The following is a 21,889-nucleotide window of genomic DNA, read 5'->3' on the forward strand; positions in this document are numbered from 1 at the left end:
TAGACTCCTCACTCACCTTGACTCGACAGATCAACGTCATTGCCTCCCCCTGCTTCAACACCCTCCGCATCCTCCACAAGACCTTCAAGTGGATCCCCCCTGAATGCAGAAAGGCTGTCACCCATGCAGTCATAACCAGCAGACTGGACTACGGAAACGCCATCTACACCGAAATCAACAAGACCCTGCTACACAACCATCCAGAACACCGCAGCCAGACTTGTCCACGGAACCCCACGTCATGAGCACATGACCCAGCACCTACGAGACCTCACTGGCTCCCCATCGAGAAAAGAATAACTTTCAAGCTACTCACCCACGCCCACAAATCCATTCACAACATCGGACCCAAATACCTCAAAGATAGAGTCTCATTCCATGTACCTGAAAGGAACCTCTGCTCCGCCGACCTCGCCCTGGCAGAGACCCCCCACATCTACAGACCCAGAGCAGGTGGAAGAGCTTTCCCCTATGTAGCAGCAAAGACCTGAAACGACCTCCCAGTCAACATCAGACGCTCCACCACTCTGTACACCTTCAGGAAGAACCTCAAAAGCTAGCTCTTCGACTGATCCGGAGCTGCAAAGCCCCCCGCTCCTTTAGACCCTCACGGTTGAGTAGTGCGCTTTATAAACCCCTGATTGATTGATTGCTTGACCATGAAAAGCATTCTTCGTTTTTAAAATATTTACACTTAGAATTCCTCTACCTGTTGCTAGAGACTAGGTAATACGATTGCACATATTGGAAACAAAATAGCATCCATCTTTTTTGTCTCACTTTTCGCAATTTTATTTCCACACTGTGGACCTCGAGGAGTACAAGGAAGGAAGTCAATATCCACATGTGGTCAAAGAATTAATCTACTTTTATTTAAGAAATTGAGTAATCATCCAACACACCCCAGAATTATTCTGTCATCTTCTTGGATGTCTGTCACTCATCTTGGATAATGTGAAGTCTAAAAATATAAAGACTACAGCCTGGTCAATAGTATTTTTGATTCTATTACCTGGTACATATCTGTGTTGGTTCGGAGTGTTGATATTTGATATAGATGTGTCCATAAACTATGTCTCTTCATGTTGAAATGAAATATTCAGCCATTTTCCTGATTTAATGTTTCACTTGTTTTCACATCTTGGACCTCAAGGATACCGGGAAAAAGGGAAATATATTTTTATAGCTTGCAAAGAATACATCTTCTGTTAATGGAACATCGACTGATGATCCAACAGGCGTCAGAATTCTTCAGGCTTTATGTTGGAGGTAAAGTATTCATCTTGGATGGCATAAAGAGCAACAAAAGTATAATGCATTAGGCCTGTTCAATGTTCTTGATTCATCTGCAGCCCAAGATTTTTGCATTTGTTGAAAAGATTGATCATTGTTGTAGAGGTGTCCATTAAATGTGTTTCTTAGTAATACACTTGCATCCAGCCAAGAGAGAATGATTGTTTAAAAATTGTTATGAGGAAAGAATAACATAAACCCCCAAACTGAAAGAAAAGTGGCTGGCCAAGAGTGGTGATTTCATTAGGCAAAATATCCTGGAGTGTCCATAAATGCATATTAGACATAATATAACTGTGAGCTTCTTGACAGGGACACAGTAAAACCAATTGACCAATTTAAACAAACAAATATTAAAAGAAATGTGAGTAAACTGACTGCTTCCAATTACATTCAGAATGATGCATTTGGGAGAAATAGTACAGGTTTGTCATTTGTGACCCTGTTTTGTATATGTGGGCACACTATCTCTTAGATAATCTACATAATAGTGGCTTCCAAATGCTCGGTCAGGGATGGTGTTGTCTTCAAGCATAGATGAGGCAATATGACCCTAAACACAAGAGTTAAAATAGCATTTTGAAATACTATCAGTAAGAGATAAAATACAGGCTCAAAAAGAGAGTTTGAGATCATACACATAGTGAATATTATATAGCAACAGCAGCCATCTTAATTAAAAAGGTGTTGCGACCTGGTTGATGCCGCGTTAAGCGTAGGTCAATAAAATGATTTTCTATACATTTCCGCCTTTACATTTTAATTGCAATAGCAATAGATTCAAGGCACTACCTAACACTGTCCCAGGAAGCCTCATCTATCGCATCTGCTTCCACACACCTTCCAGACACCTCTGCAAGTCCGAACTCCTACTTGAACAAGTCTCACACATGGAAAACCAGATCCGGAGATCGAACCTTCTACAAAATTGCTCTTAAAGCGTGGAACAACCTACACCTACACATAGGAGCGTTCTCCTCACTTTATTAACTGCAAGAAGCTCAAGACCTGGCTTTTCAAGTAGTCACACTAGTCCCTAGGTCTGCCTACACTCACACCAGCTCAGCGCCAGGATACGTTTCCTGGTGATTCAAATCTGCATAACATGTTAATATGCTCATATGATTCTCACTCAAAAAAACTTCTACGAAGTCCACCCTCTGATTACAATCATCACCAAAATCCCATTTTTACATTCATAATACAGTCTGCATCACCTTCTGTCTTTTGCTTCTCTATTCTTCCAACATCTTGGTGTCCTGATCCTCCCGCACTTTGATGTCTGCCATCTCATAAAGGTTACGCCTCCTCTCGTACTTAGATGTCGTGACACCTTTTTACTCCCACAATTTAGTCTTGTTAAGAGAAAAATTACTTCAGACTTTTTAAACAAAAGAATGACAACAATTACACAAAATGACACAATAGTTATTGAGGTTATTATCAAGTGTACACTCCCTCATAAATTATCAAACCATTTACCAACCATTACAAATTCCTTTCCAATTTCACTAAACCAAGAACCAACTGATACTTACAAACCATACTCCCCAAGAGCTTTTGCTTCATGAGCAATATTATTTACATTTATTAAATAAGAGTTAATAAACTTACTGTTATCAGGTATGATGGTACAACAGTGTTGTATCTTCACACACAACAGATGTGGTCCTTCTTTGCGAGAAAGGTATCCGATGCAGGTCGGTTTTGCAAAGTCATAGCACACATAATCATTAATCTAAGCTCAAGCAGTGTTAGAAGCAAGGTAATCTACAATCGTCTATAATTTTTTAATCTTCACATCATTAAAAGCCACAATGACAGAATCATAGCACCTAGTAAATCCAACACAATTTGTACAAATCCATGTTTTACTTTTTTCAAACTGACAGGATTATCTATTTCATTTACATAGTAAATTTATGGGAATACCAAAGCAAGATAGCAGCTTCCTACCCAACTACTTTGCAGATTGAGATAGGCAGTCTTAACACAAACATAATAAAGTCCTCTAAATATTGGCTCTTGATCAATCAAAAACTCATCATTAACAACGCAACTTCTTTCACGCTTGTTCGCTCCAACAAATTCCATAGTATCTAGAGACAACTAGCACACCAAACACAATGTCCTTTTCTCACATGCTCCATTTTATGTACTGCAACTTTTTTAAAAAAATATGAATTTTTGATGTACATGCTTTTATGATAATTTTTTGTCGAATAAAGTATATTTGATTGACATGCTCCATTGTCAATCTCAGATGCACATTTGAATTCTTAACAAGTAATTGTACTCACTTTCACTGCTGGCTCAGGCAAGCGAATGCATACCTTGATTGTCTTGATTTGTATTTTATTGGGCTCTTCGCTGCCTTCTCTGTAGTCGGTAGGCCTTCGATTTCCCCCCAAGGCGGTTATTGGCTCCTCTTTTAACAAGCATTTGCAATGCAATAGGTCTCGCATTAGGAAGATTTGAGATATTGGTATTGTAAAGACAAATTTTTTATTTATGTTTTGTTTTTGAAAATCGCGAAATTAATAGCTTTGTCATTTACAATGCCAGTAGTTATAACTTTCGCAAATGTGACACCTATAGCATTTGTAATGCAATATGTGTTGTATTTACGTGACTTACGTGTATTACATACATCTTACATGAACAAGAGTCAGTGCTATACGAGGCTGGGACAGAGTTGGCTGGGGCACAGTCAGTGATCGTGTGAGGCTGGGGCAAAGCCAGAAGGCATGCACGGCCGGTTGGGGTGAACGCGCAAGGGGGGGCGGGAGTGAGCGTGGAGGAATGTTGACAAAACCAGTAGGCATGTACTGCCGGTCGGGGTGAACGCGCAAGGGTGGGGCGTGGGAGTGAGCATGGAGGAATGGTAACAAAGCCAGTAGGCATGCACGGCCGGTCGGGGTGAACGCGCAAGGGGGAGGGGCGGAGTGAGCGTGGAGTAATGGTGACAAAGCCAGTAGGCATGCACGGCGAGTCGGGGTGAACGCGCAAGGGGAGGGAGGGCGGGAATGAGCATGGAGGAATGGTGACAAAGCCAGTAGACATGCACGGCCGGTCGGGGTGAACGCGCAAGGGGGGTGCGGGAGTGAGCGTGGAGGAATGGTGACAAAGCCAATAGGCATGCACGGCCGGTCGGGGTGAAAGCACAAGGGGGGGCGGGAGTGAACGTGGAGGAATGGTGACAAAGCCAGTAGGCATGCATGGCCGGTCGGGGTGAACGCGCATGCGGGGGGTGGGAGTGAGCGTGGAGGAATGGTGACAAAGCCAGTAGGCATGCACGGCCGGTCGGGGTGAACGCGCAAGGGGGGTGGGAGTGAGCGTGGAGGAATGGTGAATTCGCTATACGAGTGTGTTCAAGTCTTGCAAACAATTAGTATGGCATAGAGCCCAAGCGGCTTAAAATATCTAGTGATGGGAGCGGGCAATGTATCTGATGACCAGGACTTTAGATAAAGTGTTGAAGTGGAAACATTTTGCTCTTAAAAGTAAGAATAGAGTGCTAAATTGAGCTTTTGGTTCTAAAATTCGATTTCAGTTTGCTCTTTTCGCAGCTCCTGACGCCCAGGCATATTTGTTTACCTTAAGTGTCTCAGTAAATATATAATTAAAATAAATGAGTACATGGTTTGATGATCCGTACTGCAGTCTGAAGTGACTCCACTTAGACTGAAGAAATCATGCAGCCAGCGGCTGAACGCCATAAAAAGTGTCGCAGCTGTGATCCTGGGCGCAGTGGGGGTCAGTTGGTGAGTGTGGAGGTGTAGCTAGAAAGAACAACGACAATATACTGTAACTATTTAGTTGGCTCTAAACGCCCCTTAAAAAAAATGCTAGCGAGGTAAATGTATTCATCTGGTGGGAAACCTCAGTTGAGTAACACGATCAATTCGGATTTCTATGTGTGTAAACTGGTCACTGATTTGATTCCTAGTTGGTGCACTGGGGAATACTGGCTTATTTATTTGTAGTGCCATGAGATCCGAGCCTGTGACAAAAGAAAGCACTGTGAATATGAACTTCATGAGTTTATAAATTGTATTACACACAGTATAAGACAGCCAGCTGCAACAAGCTCTCGGCATTGCTGTGGGGGGTGGGGTGGGCAGGGGCACAGCAGCCTTTGATGTCTGGTGGTGTAAGAGAGACAAATGTTGGTGTGCGAGGCTTCCTTTCAAGTCGAGTGGGGGGCGGGGAGTAGGGGAGCAAGCGAGTGGAAGGGAACAAGCATATGGGGTGTGAGTGAAGACAAGCGCGCACTGGCAAAGCGTCACGCTTCAATAGATCACATGCAGCCTCTGTGCAGAGTGCACAGAGCGATGGTCACGATATGACAACTGGAATTATGTTTTTATTGAGAAACGTGTGAACGAGGTACCCTACGGTCGGAACATGAAATGAAATGAAAAGGCGGAGTGAAAAGTGAGATACAGAGAGAGAACTGGAGTGCGAGCGGTGATGCAGAGCAGAGGAATGGAAGGGAAGGATCTGCACAATGGTGGTGTGACGAAGGGAAGGAGATGAAAAGTGGAAGAGGTGCCGATTGAAATTTATAGGGTGGAAAGGGAGCACACCCCAAAATCGATGGCGATGTAAAAAGGTTTTTTTTTGCATCAGAAGAATCAGCAGAGAGGCAGAATGTAGAGAGTGAGAAAGGCAGCAAGATGGACAGAGCGGCAGAACGAGAACGAAAGTCAGGCAGGAGGAAGGTTAGACAGCGAATGAACGAGAAAAGAGCAAAAGAAAGAGAGAATGTGACGAGGAAAAGGGGGAGAAATATTTAGAGAAAGTCAGAGAGAGAGGGGAATAGAGAGACACAACAGTACATAAGAGAGAGGAAAGAAGAGACTGAAAAGTGAGTTAGGAGAAAAACATACAATGCTTCGAGAGTGTTAGGCGCCTTAAGGTACAGCTGAACCTCTGGTTGCAATTATTTGATGTATTTCTTAACCTAATCATCCTCTCTGCTAGAGACATGCGGCGATTTGCCATCATCCAAAATTAAACGAAGTGGACACTAGCCCAAGATCAAACATGAATGTTACCCACTTTCTGTAAGCAAGTTCTGACAGACCATTAAAATGCCGCCTCCCGCCAAAAATGCATGCCAGGCGTGATAGCATTGATTAATGTCTCATGATAAAAAGCCGACAAGCATACGAAAAGTGCGCCTTGATTAAGAAAGTACCCCAGCACCAAACTAACGTTTAAAGCATAACACATAGACTGGCCACAAAATGGTGTCTGCACCACACAAAAAGCAAAACAAGTGGGATGGGGGTGGGGGGGCGGGGGAGAAGGGGAGTGAGCGAGTGGGAGGGAATGAGCATATGGGGTGTGACTGAGGCCAAGCGCGCGCTGGCGAAGCGTCGCGCTTCAAGAGCCTGGTGGTGTGCGAGGCTGTCAAAGCCCAGCTCACCTGAGTTTCTGTTCAGTTCTGATGGAGGTTGAAGACAGTCCGACCCCACCCTGGAACTGCTGGTTCCAGCACACTAGTTTTAAAACAGTGCACTAAGAACCAGAAGCTCAAGGGAAGAGGGGAAGTGGATAAAATAAAAAAAAGAGAGACAACACCGTTCTTGCGTTTCCACTGTAGAAGAGATGCTAAAATCTGCGGCCCTCTCTGACTTCTGTAGAAACTTGTGCCTAATGAAACGTAAACAAAGAGCAGATAAGTGCAACCTATCCCTAAATGTGTTCCTGACTAAACCTTAATCTTATTAGAAATTCTCTTCTAAAAGTACCTCTTGGATGCTGGTACCAAGCTTCCAGGTTTGCAATGTGTTACTGTTCTGGGATGTGCTTTCTATTACTGTAAAACTCCTGTAAAATCAAACGAATATCATTATCAGAATTACCAATGTCTAACATTCACCTTAATATAACTAAAGCCTAAATTCTTAATAGCAAACTCACTTTTCACACATTTCCAGACTTTTTATAAAACATATACTGTACTTTTACATCAAAATACAGCAGGTAATTTGTGCAAGTCCTTGATTTACTGTTTGCCTTGCTGTCAATGGTTTCCTCTGTTCGATTCTTAAAAAATTTCCATGTAAAACAATGTTTATTTCACAAAGTTCCACAAAGTATTCTAGTAACAAAGGGTTTGAACCACAAAGTTTGTGGGAGATATCTTGTTCCAAATTGTCTTTACATGAATCCAGAAATCGCCGATAAAGTTCTTTCAGGTAATAAAAGGTTTTGCACTTACTTGTTGCTGAAAAGGGATACTGATCAGTCTAACCTTGACCTCTTTCTCTTTTGCAGGGCGATTGCAGTGGACAGAAGAGGGGCTGAGGCAAGAAGTAGCCGGAAACCAGAAGAAGGAAGAGCCAGACGCCGCGCCTGTTGAAGTCAATGAAGGTCTTGAGAGAGCAGGAGTGCCAGCGCCGAAGGATCTGTTCTCAGGTAAGTGGGAGGTAGACGAGCACAAGCACTGGAAGAGGCTCAGGGGCTGCCTTTTATAGACAGGGCTGGGTGTGGTTCGAAGAGCTGGGTGTGGTTCGAAGAACTGGGTGTGGTTCTCACAAGCAGGTGTGCAGAGCTTCAGTTATTATGCTAATGAGTTGAAGTAACACATGGCCCAGGGAGAAGTGTTATTAATAAGCCTTGGTAAAAGCAAGGTCCAATGTTTTCTAATTAAGCCTTGGTAAAAGCAAGGTCCAATGTGCAAACGAGACAGAAATGTCCGAACTTGTGAATACATTGAGCAACATACACAGAAGTCTTAGGGAGGGGCTGAGATAACAAGAAAGGCTTTCAGTAGTATGTTTAAAGAGAGCTATTACAGAGACCACTAGTGCAATGAGAGGGGACATGCTCTTTGCTGTGCACAAACCCTAGCAGTCGCCCCCTCAAAGGCCCTCCTACTGGACGGGATTTCCCTGGATTTTGTAGATAAAACTGTCTAATCAACCATTGGGGCATGTACATAGGACACTGGTTCCCATGAATTCTCAGTTTCATCATATCCTTTTCATTCTACTAAATAAAACAGACGTCCATGAATTCTTTTTGCGTCTTTTATGCTTTTCACTTCATATTCTAGATTTCCCTTAAATGGTATGGGTGGAGGTGGTGGTTCGGATCGGGTACTTGGGTTGTACGGCTTAAGCAAGGACACATGGAATGTAGAATGTACTGGGTATTCTTTTGGTAAGTCCAATTTTACTGTTACCGGGTTTACTATGGCAGTTATACTAAAGAGTCCAATGAAGCGTGGTTGCAGCTTTCGGGATCCCTCTATATTTAGGTTCTTTGTGGAGAGCCATACTTTGTCACCGATTTTATATATTGGGGCCTCAGATCTGTGTTTGTCTGCTTGTCTTTTCATGCTTTCTTTGTACTTTAATAAATGTTTCCTGGCCTTGTCTTGTATGTCACCTATTCTCGTTAGTCTATCTGTTACTATAGGCAACAGGGAATCTTCTAATAAAATGGGTATAGCTCTCGGATGATACCCCTGCATGAAATAGAATGGTGAGCAAAGTAGAGCTGCATGCTCAGTATTATTATAAACAAACTCCACTACAGGGAGAGCTTCCAACCATTCACTAGAATAATCAGCCAATAAACAACGTAGCGTTTGAAGTAAGGTTTGGTTCAGTGGTTCAGTTTGTTCATCTGTTTCTGAATGGAAAGCAGTGGATAATGCCACATCTATTTTCAGTTTTTCGCATAATTTTTTCCAAAATCTAGAGTTGAACTGGCTACCTCGGTCTGACACCACTTTACTTGGCAAACCATGTAAACGCACAATTTCTCTTATAAAAATATCGTCAAATTCTGCCGCAGTTGGCAATTTCCGTAATGGTACAAAATGTGCCATTTTAGACAAAAAATCCACTATCACTAATACTGTTGTGAAGGATTTTACTGGTGGTAAACCTACAATAAAGTCTACACTCACAGTGTGCCAAGGTTGTTTGGGTGATGGCATTGGTATTAACAAACGGTCAGGGGCCTTATGAGAAGATTTATGTCTTGCACAAACTGGACAGGTAGTGACAAATTTCTTAATGTCCTTACTCATATTGTCCCACCAAAAGTGTTTTCGCACATTTTCCAGGGTTTTTACCCAGCCAGGATGACCTGCCAACGGTGAGACATGATGCCAAATTATCACCTGTGTTTCTAATTCTGTGGGGGGCACTAACAGCATGTTGTCGGGATACAATAAACCTCGTTGTATTGAGTTATGGGAATCCTTTAACCAATCTTGAGGTGCCATTTGCATGTGTGCATTATATAGATCTGTGATGAAATCCTTCTGTTGTACTGGTGCCAAATGTTTTTAGGGAGGAATAATGGGTTCTCCTATTTTGCCTTGTTTTATGTCTGAGGTATATCCGTATCTAGATAACACATCAGATTGAATTTGTTGTGCACCTGGTCTATAGGTTATAACGAAGTCAAATGCACTAAAAAAAATTAACCAGCGCATCTGACGTGGAGTTAATGCTTTTAGTGATCCAAAGAACTGTAGGTTCTTATGGTCAGAAAAGATGGTAACAGGGTACTTGGCTCCCATTAAATGGTGCTTCCATTCAGAAAAGGCTACTTTGATAGCTAATAGTTCTCTTTCAGCCACAGTGTAATTTTGTTTGGGTGGTAATAACTTTTTGGAATAGAAGGCTATAGGATGTAATTGGCCTTCTACTGCATCTCGTTGAGAGAGAACTCCTCCTAAAGCTACTTGCAAAGCATCCGCTTCGACAAAAAATGGCAAGTCAGGATCAGGATGTTTCAGAATTGGGGCTGAAGTGAACTTTTGTTTCAGGAGTTGAAAGGCGTGAGCCGCCTCATCAGACCGAAGAAATTGTTGCCCTTTCCGCAACAAGGTGGTTATTGGGGCCACAATGTCTGCAAAATGAGAAATAAACCTCCTATAAAAATTGGCGAAACCCAGAAATTTCTGAACATCCTTCACAGATGATGGTTCTGGCCAATCAGTAATAGCACTAATTTTCTTTTCATCCATAATTTGTCCTTGAGGTGACAGGCAGTATCCTAAAAAGTCCACTTTGCTGACATTAAAAGTCATTTTTTCTTATTTAGCAAAGAGATTATTTTCTTTTAACTTTGATAATACTGAACGAACATGTTGGGTATGTTCTTCCGGGTTCTTAGAGTAAATGAGGATGTCCTCTATGTATACTATGACACAAACGTCCAGGAATTCGTGTAGGACCTCATTTATAAAGAATGGAAAGGCTGCAGGGGCATTACACAACCCAAAGGGCATTACTGTGTACTCAAATAGACCAAACTTTGTCTTGAAAGCTGTCTTCCACTCATCCCCCTCTTTTATTCCGACCAGGTGGTAAGCTCCCCGCAGATCTAGTTTAGTGTATACAGTAGAATGTCCTAATTGATCCAACAACACAGGTATTAGAGGAAGAGGATATTTATTTTTTATTGTAGCCTTATTTAGTCCTCTATAGTCGATACACGCGCGCAGAGATTAATCCGGCTTCGGGATAAAAAAAAGTGGAGATGACACCGGAGATGTGGAATGTCGGATGAACCCAGACTGTAGTAGGTCGTCTAGGTAGGTTCTTAAATATTTGGTCTCTTCGTCAGTCAAAGCATATACTCTGTTATTAGGTAAAGGGGCCCCTGGGATGAGATCTATACGGCAGTCATATGACCGACGTGGGAGTAACACACTAGCCTTCACTGGATCAAAAATGTCTTTAAAATCAGAATATTCAGGAGGGAGACTTGGTTTGTCTTGTATAACACTAGCACAGTGTATTACTGAGTTCTGTTCTGTACCTGCTTCTTTTTTTAAGTTTGATTTTATTAGAGAAAAAGAAGGAAATCAGAAGGGAAAGGGAGGGGTGAAGAAACAGGAAATGGGATATAAAGAACAGTATACATCATACAGGAAAAGCAAATGCAATTGCAAGGGAAGAGTATACAATGAGGAAATTTCACTGAGGATAATTTACAATAACAGAGGAGTCAATGAGAAAAATGTCTACAGCAAGCATAATAAATTCAAATCAAGAAAATAAACAATCTAATGATATACAATAACATAATAAGAAAAAATATACTTATGATGGGAAAAAAAGGCAAAGGGGTATTCAAGGTGGTTTACGTACTTCAGTTGAAGCAGGATCTGGGGAAGTATCAGCGGAAGTAGGTGTGGAAAGATAATTTACCAGGGGAAGCCAAAGTAAGTCTCGTTTAATTGCTAGGGAGATGGGGGAAACGTAATTAGTGTCCAAGCGATGGTGAAAACAGATCGCATTCCACCATGAGCAATATGAGACATTGGCGGCTTGTTTCCAATTGGAAGTGATAGTATGGAAAGCAACAGCTATCAGGAGATCCAAGAGGCACGGACGCTGTGTGGCACGGCACTGGCAACACAGACACGCTGCCAGAAAAATGCAGGAAGGAGAGAAGGGTATTTGGAAATGAAAAATACGTTGGATTTGAGTCCAAACTGAGGTCCAAAACTGGGAAATAGGGGGGCATTCAAATAACATGTGTTTTAGATCAGCAGAGCTGCAAGGGCAGGACCAGCAAGTAGGGGAGACATCGGGTGAACAGGATGACAAAATAAGTGGAGTAAATAAAACCCTATTATATATAAAATAAAGAGTTTGGGTGGTATTAGCAGCTCTAGAGGACTTATGAAGTTTAGTCCAAATTCTATCCCAGAGAGGAACAGGCCGGTCCTTGGACAAATCAGATTCCCAGGCAAGTTCAATTTTAGTTTTAGACCTATCAATGCTAACACGAAGAGAATCATAAAGAGAAGAGGCAGAGGGGGAAGAATTTATTATTGAGGAGGTAGATCTAAGGGCGTCAGGAATGTCAGTAGAGAGAGGTAATGACTGGAGATAAAGAGTGAGAGCAGGATACAATCAATTGTATTGCGACCGAGCGCTGGAGGGTAAAGAAAATTGAGATTGAAGATCAGAAAAAGAGATGGGAGAGTCCCTAGAAAGAAGTTGGGAAATCCAACACAGTCCACGAGAATGCCAAGTTTTCCAGAAAATAATACGGTTGCGGATTTTGAGTTTTGTGTTATACCAAATGGATTGTTCATGTAATGAAAGACGGGAAGGGTAGGACGAAGATAGGAAAGGTAGAAGAAGCTTATGAGAAAAAGAGATGACAGGGTTGCGAAGAGGAAGTAGTTTAGATGAGGTCAGAAATTCATGGAGAGTAAAAGGAGAAACAAAGGAGGATTCCATACGTAACCAAATGGGAGGATAAAAAGGAAGGTCAGAAGAAAGCCAGCGGGCCGATTGTTTTAAAGAAAAGGCACGGTGATAAACTCAAAAGTCAGGAAAACGAACACCGGCTTGAGATTTATCCTTCCGTAAAGAAGCGAGGGCAATACGGGAGCGCTTACCGTTCCATAAGAATTTAAATAGCAAGGAATCAATACGTTTAAAGTAAAAGTCCGGAATACACATTGGAATCATAGAAATAGTGTAAAGAAGAATGGGGGACAGCATCATTTTAATAGAACTTAGGCGACCCCACCAAGATAAAAAGAGTGGATTCCAACGGGTGACAGATGTCTCCATCTTCTTAGAGATGTAATCAAAGTTAATTTTAAGAGTATCGGATAAAAGAGGTGCAAACCAAACTCCAAGGTATTTGATTTTGGTGGGTTGCCAAGAAAAACCAGATTGAGAAAAGAGATGTTTTTGACATAAAGGATTCAGAGGAAGAATTTCACATTTATCTACATTTAGACGATAACCAGAGACCGCCGAAAAGGAAGAGACCTGTTGAAGAAACGGAGGAAGAGAGGATAGGGGATCAGAACAATAGAAAAGAATATCGTCTGCGTAGACCGAGAGTTTCACTTGACGAGAACCAAAATGGAAACCAGATATATTATCGTCCTGACGGATTTTAATTAAGAAGGGTTCTAGGGCTAGGACAAACAATAAAGGGGAAACAAAGCAAAGGCGGTAGTGTTCCCAAAAGGGAAATGTCTGCACAACACCTATATAAACAGTTATTCTTTGTCTTTATGTTAAGTACACATTGTATCAAAAGAGAAGTAATTTTCTAGGGTGCTATAGAACCTCAAGGCACCTACCACCTAAAGATGCCGTCAGTGCACACTATGCGGTGTGTCACAAGAGCCAAACAAAATAAAGAGGATAGCACTCCTATAAAGCAATAGTTGTAAAGTTTGGAGCAAAATTAAGTAGCCCCCAGTAAGTAAGACTCTAATATTTATAGAGTAAACACAAAAACAGGTTATAAAATAACATTCAGTGGCAATGATAGAGTTCTAGGATATAGTCCAATTGTTTTTATTTTCAATCTTTATTCTTGTGATTCCAAAGCACAGATTATTCCAGCAGGATTAAACATCACCAACACGTGTTTCGTCCTACACAAGGACTTTTTCAAGGCTAATAGTTGGGTGAGCTAAATTATCCAATGGATGTCCAGAATGAAGTCATAGGCCAAAGTTTGGTAGAAAAGAATAGGATTTCTAAATGTAAACGGTGGAGATTGACAATGTATGGTAACATTCAGCAACTTTCGGTCCAAATAAACGATATCAGAGGTCACATAAGACCTAGCTAGTGCGCGAACTGCACAATTGAGCAGAAGTTATATAATGGTCAGGTTCTCATAGCTGAACACACGAGCATGGACCGTAAGGAATTCAGTAATTTAAAACGACAACCATGATAAGTTGGGACGCCTAAGTTTAGGACCGTTACATGACCTCAAGTAAACAGTATCTGCGCTCCAGATACTGTTTACTTGAGGTCATGTAACGGTTATTTAATCCTTTAACATTCCAAGTTGTAACACGGAATGTAATGACAGAGAAGAGCAAGTAGCAATATTATGCTTACTGAAATCAAGAAGAGAGAAAATGCAAAGAGTAATGTAGAATGAGTAGAATAGATGGAGAGAAGAGCAGAGGAGAAAGAGAAAAAGAAAAAGAAGGATAAAAAGAAGAGAGAAAAGGGAAAAGGAAGGAAGAGAGAAACATATAAGAACAAAAAAGACAGTATAAGTCTGAAGCAGACGACTGAAGTACATACTTACAAGAAACAATACTTCTAACACAAGACGAGGGAGGTGGGGTTGAGAGATGGCGACGAGATCAAGAGCGGACAGCGACCTCCATAACTGCAATTCCATAGCAGGCGATGGAACAGACACAAAAGGATATGTGGTATGATAAAGAAGAGGAAAAACATCTGCAAAAAGGGAGAGGAGAAGATATGAATTACCAGGAAGAGAAAGAGAACACAAGGATGAAAAAATTTATCAGACAAAGATTACATAGGACCGAATAAGACAACAGCAATCAATCAGAGCCACAAAGGAAAAAAACAATGGCAATATAATTAGAAAAACCAGCAAAAACCATCAAACGGGTCTAGTAACTTCCATAGCCTCGGCACTGTGCTGACGAAGAAAAGCTTGCAGGACAGCAGGATCATCATAAGTAGTAGTTTTGTCCTTGTAGGTCACCTTGAAGAGGCACGGATGAAGAAGGCCATATTTAGCATTGAGGGCCCTCAGTTGAGGGCGCAAGTCTAGAAATTTCTTCTGTCGATCTGCTGTGGCTTTGGAGACATCCTGCGAGAGATAGAGGCGATGACCTTCCCACATAATCTGTTTCTTGAGTTTGACGGCTGAGAGGACCTGCAAAAGATCAGTGTATTGAAGAAACAACATGATGACCCCTCTAGGTTTAGTAGAAGTCCGTGGACCAAGGCGATGAGCTCTCTGGATGTTGACAGAGGCTAGTGCAGGAGTGTCTAAAATCTTTGGGAGGAAAGACTGGAAGAAAGTGGTGGAGTTAGACCCTTCTGTAAGTTCAGGAAGATCGTATAAGCGTAGGTTGTTCCTACGATTTCGATTTTCTAAATCCTCCGTCTGTTTCTTGAGTAGGAGTATCTCCGCTTCCATGGAAGGTATATGAGAGCAAGCAGACTGAAGAGAATCAGTAGATTGTTCCAGGGTGAGAATTCTTGAATCCAAAGAGGACCATTTTTCCTGCATAGACTGTAAAGTTTTGGTGGTTACTTCCATAAAAGGCTTAAGAGCGCGCTACTCCTCTAGAATAAGATCCATGGAAGAAGCAGAGGAAGAGCTCCCAGGGCACGGAGGGTCCTTTTTGAGACGCTTAGAGGAAGCCAAGGATGATACAACTTTGCCACCACCATTAGATTTAGGAATAGCACCATGCACTGAAGTGGACTTAGAAATTGCGTTGTCCTCCATATCCTGAATGGGTGTGTCCGAATCCGAACAAGCGGAGACCTTTGAGACTGTAGATAATTTTAAATTGCGCAATTTCCCCATGAAAGGATCCAGTCAGGAAGTGATGAAAATAGAGAGATTGATCAACGCAAGTCAGAAGTATAGCCACAGTGTAGATTAATTTGAAGAAAAAATCGCAATGGGAAGACAACAGCACGAAAATGACAATCAGTTAATGAGGCATTCAAAGATAACTTCCGAAGATATCCCAGTAGATTGACATTGTAAAACCTTGTGTAGCATGAGAAAGTCTCTGAAGTAGTGTGGAAGGGAAAACAAGCACTGGCGTCATTGAGAACAAGCAAAAAACCATCAGCACAACCAATGGAGGCAGCAACACATGAAGGCAATGGAGTATGGTACCAAGGAAGTCATTGGAGAAAAGGTGTGCTGAAGAGAGAAAATGGCGGGCGTGGTCAACAATTGAAATTATATCGACAAATAGGCATGGAGAGCTGAAGAATGAGGGGTGAGGAGAACGCTGAAGTCAATTGGTATGAGAAAACATTCCTGAGAATTTATTACAAGACCCACAAGCAAGCGGGCAGGTAAAAACAGAAGTCATAGTCATGGTCAAGTCGAGTGGTACCTAAAATGGCGGCTTGAGTGACTAGTTACATCGTGCATCAAAATGGGCTGAAGGAAACTTCCTCTATGAAGCCTGTTGCATGAAGGACTCACCGCTTGTTGAGATAAGAGAGTCCAAGTGATCAGAAAGCACTCCTGCAATCGTGTGAGGTTCGGGCGGCTCGCATGACAAATTGCGCAGATTTCACAAAATGGTGGTCGGGACCCAGCCCCCGGACCGCGACGAGCAGGTTCTTCCTAGTTGCTCGAAACGGTAAGGAAATGAGGGCATCAGGGTCTCCTCATGTTCCCATCACTGGCGATAGGTGTAGATACGCAAAGCTTGCCCGGAAACCGCCGAAAATTGATATTCAACGGAGGCCGGTGTCGGAGCTCCGGAACTACGCCGCCATTCCCGATGACGCGTAAGCCACGCCCCCTGTACCTGCTTCTTGATAGCAATTGGTTCTACAGAATGAGGAATCCAAAGTAACTGTTCTGTTCACCCAATCAATTTTTGGGTTATGAGTTGTTAACCAGGGTACCCCGAGAATCAAGCCAAAATTAGGGGTATCTATCAGATCAAAGCTAATCATCTCTGTGTGCCCATTTTGACAGACCATGACAAGGGGACTTGTTTGTTTTGTGATTAATCCAGAGGTCAATTATGACCCATCCACTGCACATACTGCTTCTGGACAAGGCTTTAGGCAAATAGGAAGACCTAATGTGTTAGCTAACTTATTATCCACAAAATTTCCTGTTGCTCCTGAGTCCAGTAGGACAGAGAGAGAATGTCTAACTTGGGTAGTAACAATTAAAAAGATCTGAATTATGAAATGTTTAGGTATGTGCGGTACCATGAAGGCTGCAGAATTAGAGGTTTGATTAAGATGTTTTCTCGAACAAGTAACATACTCCCTTGGCGAGCTTAATCGTTTCCCGACTCAGTTGAGGAGATAGAGGAAACACGGTCCCCTTTCGTGAAGTTTTAGGTTTTACTGGACATTCTCTGGCAAAATGTCCTGCCTTGCCACAATATAAACATAATTGAAGTTTTCTCCTTCTTTCTTTTTCCTCTGACGTGAGTGGACCTCTGAGTGTCCCTATTTGCATAGGCTCAGGTTCAGGGAGTTTATTATCTGTGTCTTTCTTCTCATGTCTAATAAAAGTTAACCTCGATTCCAGTTTGGATTTATCTCCCTTTCTTTCTCCTAGTCAGTGTTCCAATTTCACGACTAAATCTACAAAGTCAGAATTGTCTTCTGGCAAATCAACGATATGAGCCAGCGCGTCTTTTAACTCGTCTCTCAAACCTCTATAAAAAAGGGAGACACGCTTTTCTTCTGGCCAACGTGTCTCGGTGAGTAAACGATTAAAACTAGTGAGATAGGTCAATAAATCCTTGTTACCTTGTTTAAGATTTAAAAGCTCATTATCGCTTGCCTGCATAAAAGTGTGTTTTGCAAAAAGGCTGGTCATAGTACGTTTAAATTGATTACAATTATGGAGGATGGGATCATCTCTATCCACGAAAGGAATTGACCAATTGGCTGCTGTACCGCCCAAATAAGACAAGACGAATGCCACTTTCGTAGCATCAGTAGGGAACTGTTGTAGTTTACAAACAAAGTGTAATTGACATTGATTGATAAAAACATGGAATTTGTTACTATCTCAATGAAAACATTCAGGTGCTGCGAAAGGCACAGCATTAGGAACATTAACAGTAACCTTAACGGGTGGGGGTTGCATGTTTTGCTCGCGCCCCTGTCTCTGAGGAGGTTTTAAACAAAGGCGTAAAAGCTGTGTTCCACTGAGATTCCCTAGGTTTATACCTGCTTAAATCCTGTTTTAAAAAGGTGTTTTCCAACTTTAATTTCTATATTTCCTCTTGCATATGTTGCAAGATGCCAGACACTGATTCATTATGGGCCAATTCCTCGTTTAGGGCCTGCGCCATATCCGTGGCGTCAATGCCCTCTGTTTCTTCCCCGGCATTCTTCGTGTCAAACGCCTAGATGCAACCTGAAAGAGCGCCCTTAAAGACGATTCATGCTCACAAAGAACTACATGTCCCATAATCCTTGGCGCTGTGGGCGGAGAATAAAAGGGGGAGTCGGACAACGCTGGGCGTCGGATATTTTTACTCTGGACCTGGTGTCGAGAAGTAGTGTTTCCTAGAGTTCCTGTTGGATACCTTATGCCCGTTTCCTTGTGCTACCTAGCAGCCACGTTGTTGTTTCAGCGGCAGAGTCTTGCTTCCAACGGCTCGTTTAGGTGAGAGAGCAATTCCTTCCTGTTTGGGCGATTCTGTGTTCCAGTACGCATTCCGGCACTGGCGTGTTAGTGCTGGGAGTGATTACAGAGAACGATCTGGATCTGCAGGCCTTGTGCTATAAACAAGGTGTTTTTGTGTTGGCAGTTTAATAATCCGGCGTCCCCGTTGGCTGAGCCTTCTTGCACCGGCTCGTGCGGGGAACGCCAATTTTGTGATTTATCCTTCGGCGCCCCTGTTGGCTGAGCCTTCTTGCACCGGCTCGTGCAGGGTGCGCCACGCTTCAACCTTCATTGTTTTTCCACGGCGTCCCCGTTGGCAGAGCCTTCTTGCACCGGCTCATGCGGGGAACGCCCAGCTTGTCATCCACTCATTCGGCGCCCTTGTTGGCAGAGCCTTCTTGCACCGGCTCGTGCAGGGTGCGCCACGTTCCTGTTTGGACAGACCTGAAGACCTCTTATCAGGTACTGGCGTTTGTTATTATTTTGGGTGTCGTAACCATATCAATTACTTTTCTTCTTGACTATTGGTACAGTAGAGGCATTGGTCTTTACTATTGGGATGTAGTACGTTCTTGGCCACCATCAGAGTAAGCACGGTATGTACTTAACTAAATCCTTACATAAGTATCAGGAAGGTCATTTCCACGCTAAGCCCTCAACTGCTTGTGTATTGCAGGTGGAGTTCATATACGCTTCAGACCTATACCTTGGACCACATAGTGGGGGAAGAGAAGTATCTTCAGGGCCTACTCTTAGTTTTGTTACAGGTATAGGCGTGAAGTAGTGTGGCTCACTGTGTAGAGGCAGCAGACCCGAGAGCAGAGGACGGCCCGGGACCAGGGTTCGATTCCCGGCGCGGCAGGTTTCTGGACCAGGGTCAGCGGACTCGATAATTCTCTCGCCTCGGTGCCCACTCTGATCAGCGATCACACTCGGCAACTCTGGGCATTAGCTTGCCTCATCTTCACTAACGGCCCCACCAGACCGCCGGGGATGCCTGGTCTCACCCTGGAGATACCCATTAAGGGACCATCTCTCAGGGAAGCCAGGAAGGGTTTCGCAGCGGTCGAAGCGCCTTGGGACCCTACGGGTAAGTAGTGCGCTATATAAATGCCTATACATACACATAGGGTGCAGGGTTTCCTTAAGTATTGTATTGTCTAGAATACATCAGGAATCGAGACGATCATTCTTTTCTCTTTTTGTCGTTACAGTTCTCCCTCCCTGCTGTTCCATTCCTTTCCTTCCTGTTTATTATTTTGTTCTTCTGCCCTCGCTTGATCCTTCCTGGACCCAGGCTATAATAGCCTTCTGGGTTCGGTTAGATCAGGAGGTGGCCTTGTCACATCAACCTGCTGATTCCGAGGACTTGGAAGATAACACATCGTCCACCAGAACTGAATATTTTAAAGGCTTGTGCTTCTGTCAAAGCCCAGCTCACCTGAGTTTCTGTTCAGTTCTGATGGAGGTTGAAGACAGTCCCACCCCACCCTGAAACTGCTTGTTCCAGCACACTAGTTTTAAAACAGTGCACTAAGAACCAGAAGCTCAAGGGAAGGGGGGAAGTGAATAAAATAAAACAAGAGAGACAACACCGTTCTTGCCTTTCCACTGTAGAAGAGCTGCTAAAATCTGCGGCCCTCTCTGACTTCTGTAGAAACTGGTGCCTAATGAAACATAAACAAAGAACAGATAAGTGCAACCTATCCCTAAATGTGTTCCTGACTAAACCTTAATCTTATTAGAAATTCTCTTCTAAAAGTACCTCTTGGATCCTGGTCTCAAGCTTCCAGGTTTGGAATGTGTTACTGTTCTGGGATGTGCTTTCTATTACTGTAAAACTTCAGTAAAATCAAACGAATATCATTATCAGTATTACCAACGTCTAACATTCACCTTAAAATAACTAAAGCCTACATTCTTAATAGCAAACTCACTTTTCACACATTTCCAGACTTTTTATAAAACAAATACTGTACGTTTACATCAAAATACAGCAGGTAATTTGTGCAAGTCCTTGATTTACTGTTTTCCTTGCTGTCAATGGTTTCCTCTGTTGGATTCTTAAAAAAGTTCCATGTAAAACAATGTTTATTTCACAAAGTATTCTTGTAACAAAGGGTATGAACCACAAAGTTCGTGGGAGATATCTTGTTCCAAATTGTCTTTACATGAATCCAGAAATCGCCGATAAAGTTCTTTCAGGTAATAAAAGGTTTTGCACTTACTTGTTGCTGAAAAGGGATACTGATCAGTCTAACCTTGACCTCTTTCTCTAATGTAGGTCGATTGCAGTGGACAGAAGAGGGGCTGAGGCAAGAAGTAGCCGGAAACCAGAACAAGGAAGAGCCAGAAGCTGCTCCCTTTGAAGTCAATGAAGGTCTGGAGAGAGCAGGAGTGCCAGCGCCGGAGGATCTGTTCTCAGGTAAGTGGGAGGTAGACGAGCACAAACACTGGATGAGGCTCAGGGGCTGCCTTTTATAGACAGGGCTGGGAGTGGTTCGAAGTGCTGGGTGTGGTTCAAAGAACTGGGTGTGGTTCTCACAAGCAGGTGTGCAGAGCTTCAGTTATTATGCTAATGAGGTGAAGTAACACATGGCCTAGGGAGGAGTGTTCTAAATAAGCCTTGGTAAAAGGAAGGTCCAATGTTTTCTGAATAGGCCTTGGTGAAAGCAAGGTCCAATGTGCAAGCAAGACAGCAATGTCCAAACGTATGAATATATTGAGCAACATACACAGAAGTCTTAGGGAGGGGCTGAGATAACAAGAAAGGCTTTCAGTAGTATGTTTAAAGAGAGCTATTACAGAGACCACTAGTGCAATGAGAGGGGACATGCTCTTTGCTGTGCACAAACCCTAACAGAGGCTTACTTGCAAGTCGGATGGTGGAGTGAGCGAGTGGGAGGGAACGAGCATATGGGGTGTGAGTGAGGCCATAAATCACATGCATTGGGAGGAATCCGCTTGGTCAAAGAGTTTGTTTCAACTACTATACTCTTGTCAATTTATCCCTGCGGGATAGAATAGTCGAGACCTAAAAATGTGGGTGTGTTATGTAGCGCACCCAACGTTCCTGAGCCTCTCGCACTCTTTTTAGCCTCCTGCTCTCTCAACCACCCACCGCTGCAATTCTGAGACACGCTCAGCGCTCTGCTGGGCAGCCACGCATCTTTGACAATACTGTTCGGTGCGGGGCTTCTCAAAACAAGTGACCACACTCATTAACCCCGATACAAACTTCCTCCTCGTTGGAGGAAAGTTTCTCAGTATTATTTTTCGGTGCACTGCTTTTCGGCATAAGCAACCGCACCTATTGGGCACAAAGCCAACTTCCTCTTATTAGAGGACAATAACTTATTAGCGTCTGATTGCTCTTCGGGCATGCATTTAAGCTGCCATTTTGTAAAATTGGGATAGTTGAATCCCTAACTATAGAAGCAGCTATTATCTT

Source organism: Lissotriton vulgaris, chromosome 10, assembly GCF_964263255.1.
Source record: "Lissotriton vulgaris chromosome 10, aLisVul1.2, whole genome shotgun sequence".
Lineage (NCBI taxonomy): Eukaryota > Metazoa > Chordata > Amphibia > Caudata > Salamandridae > Lissotriton > Lissotriton vulgaris.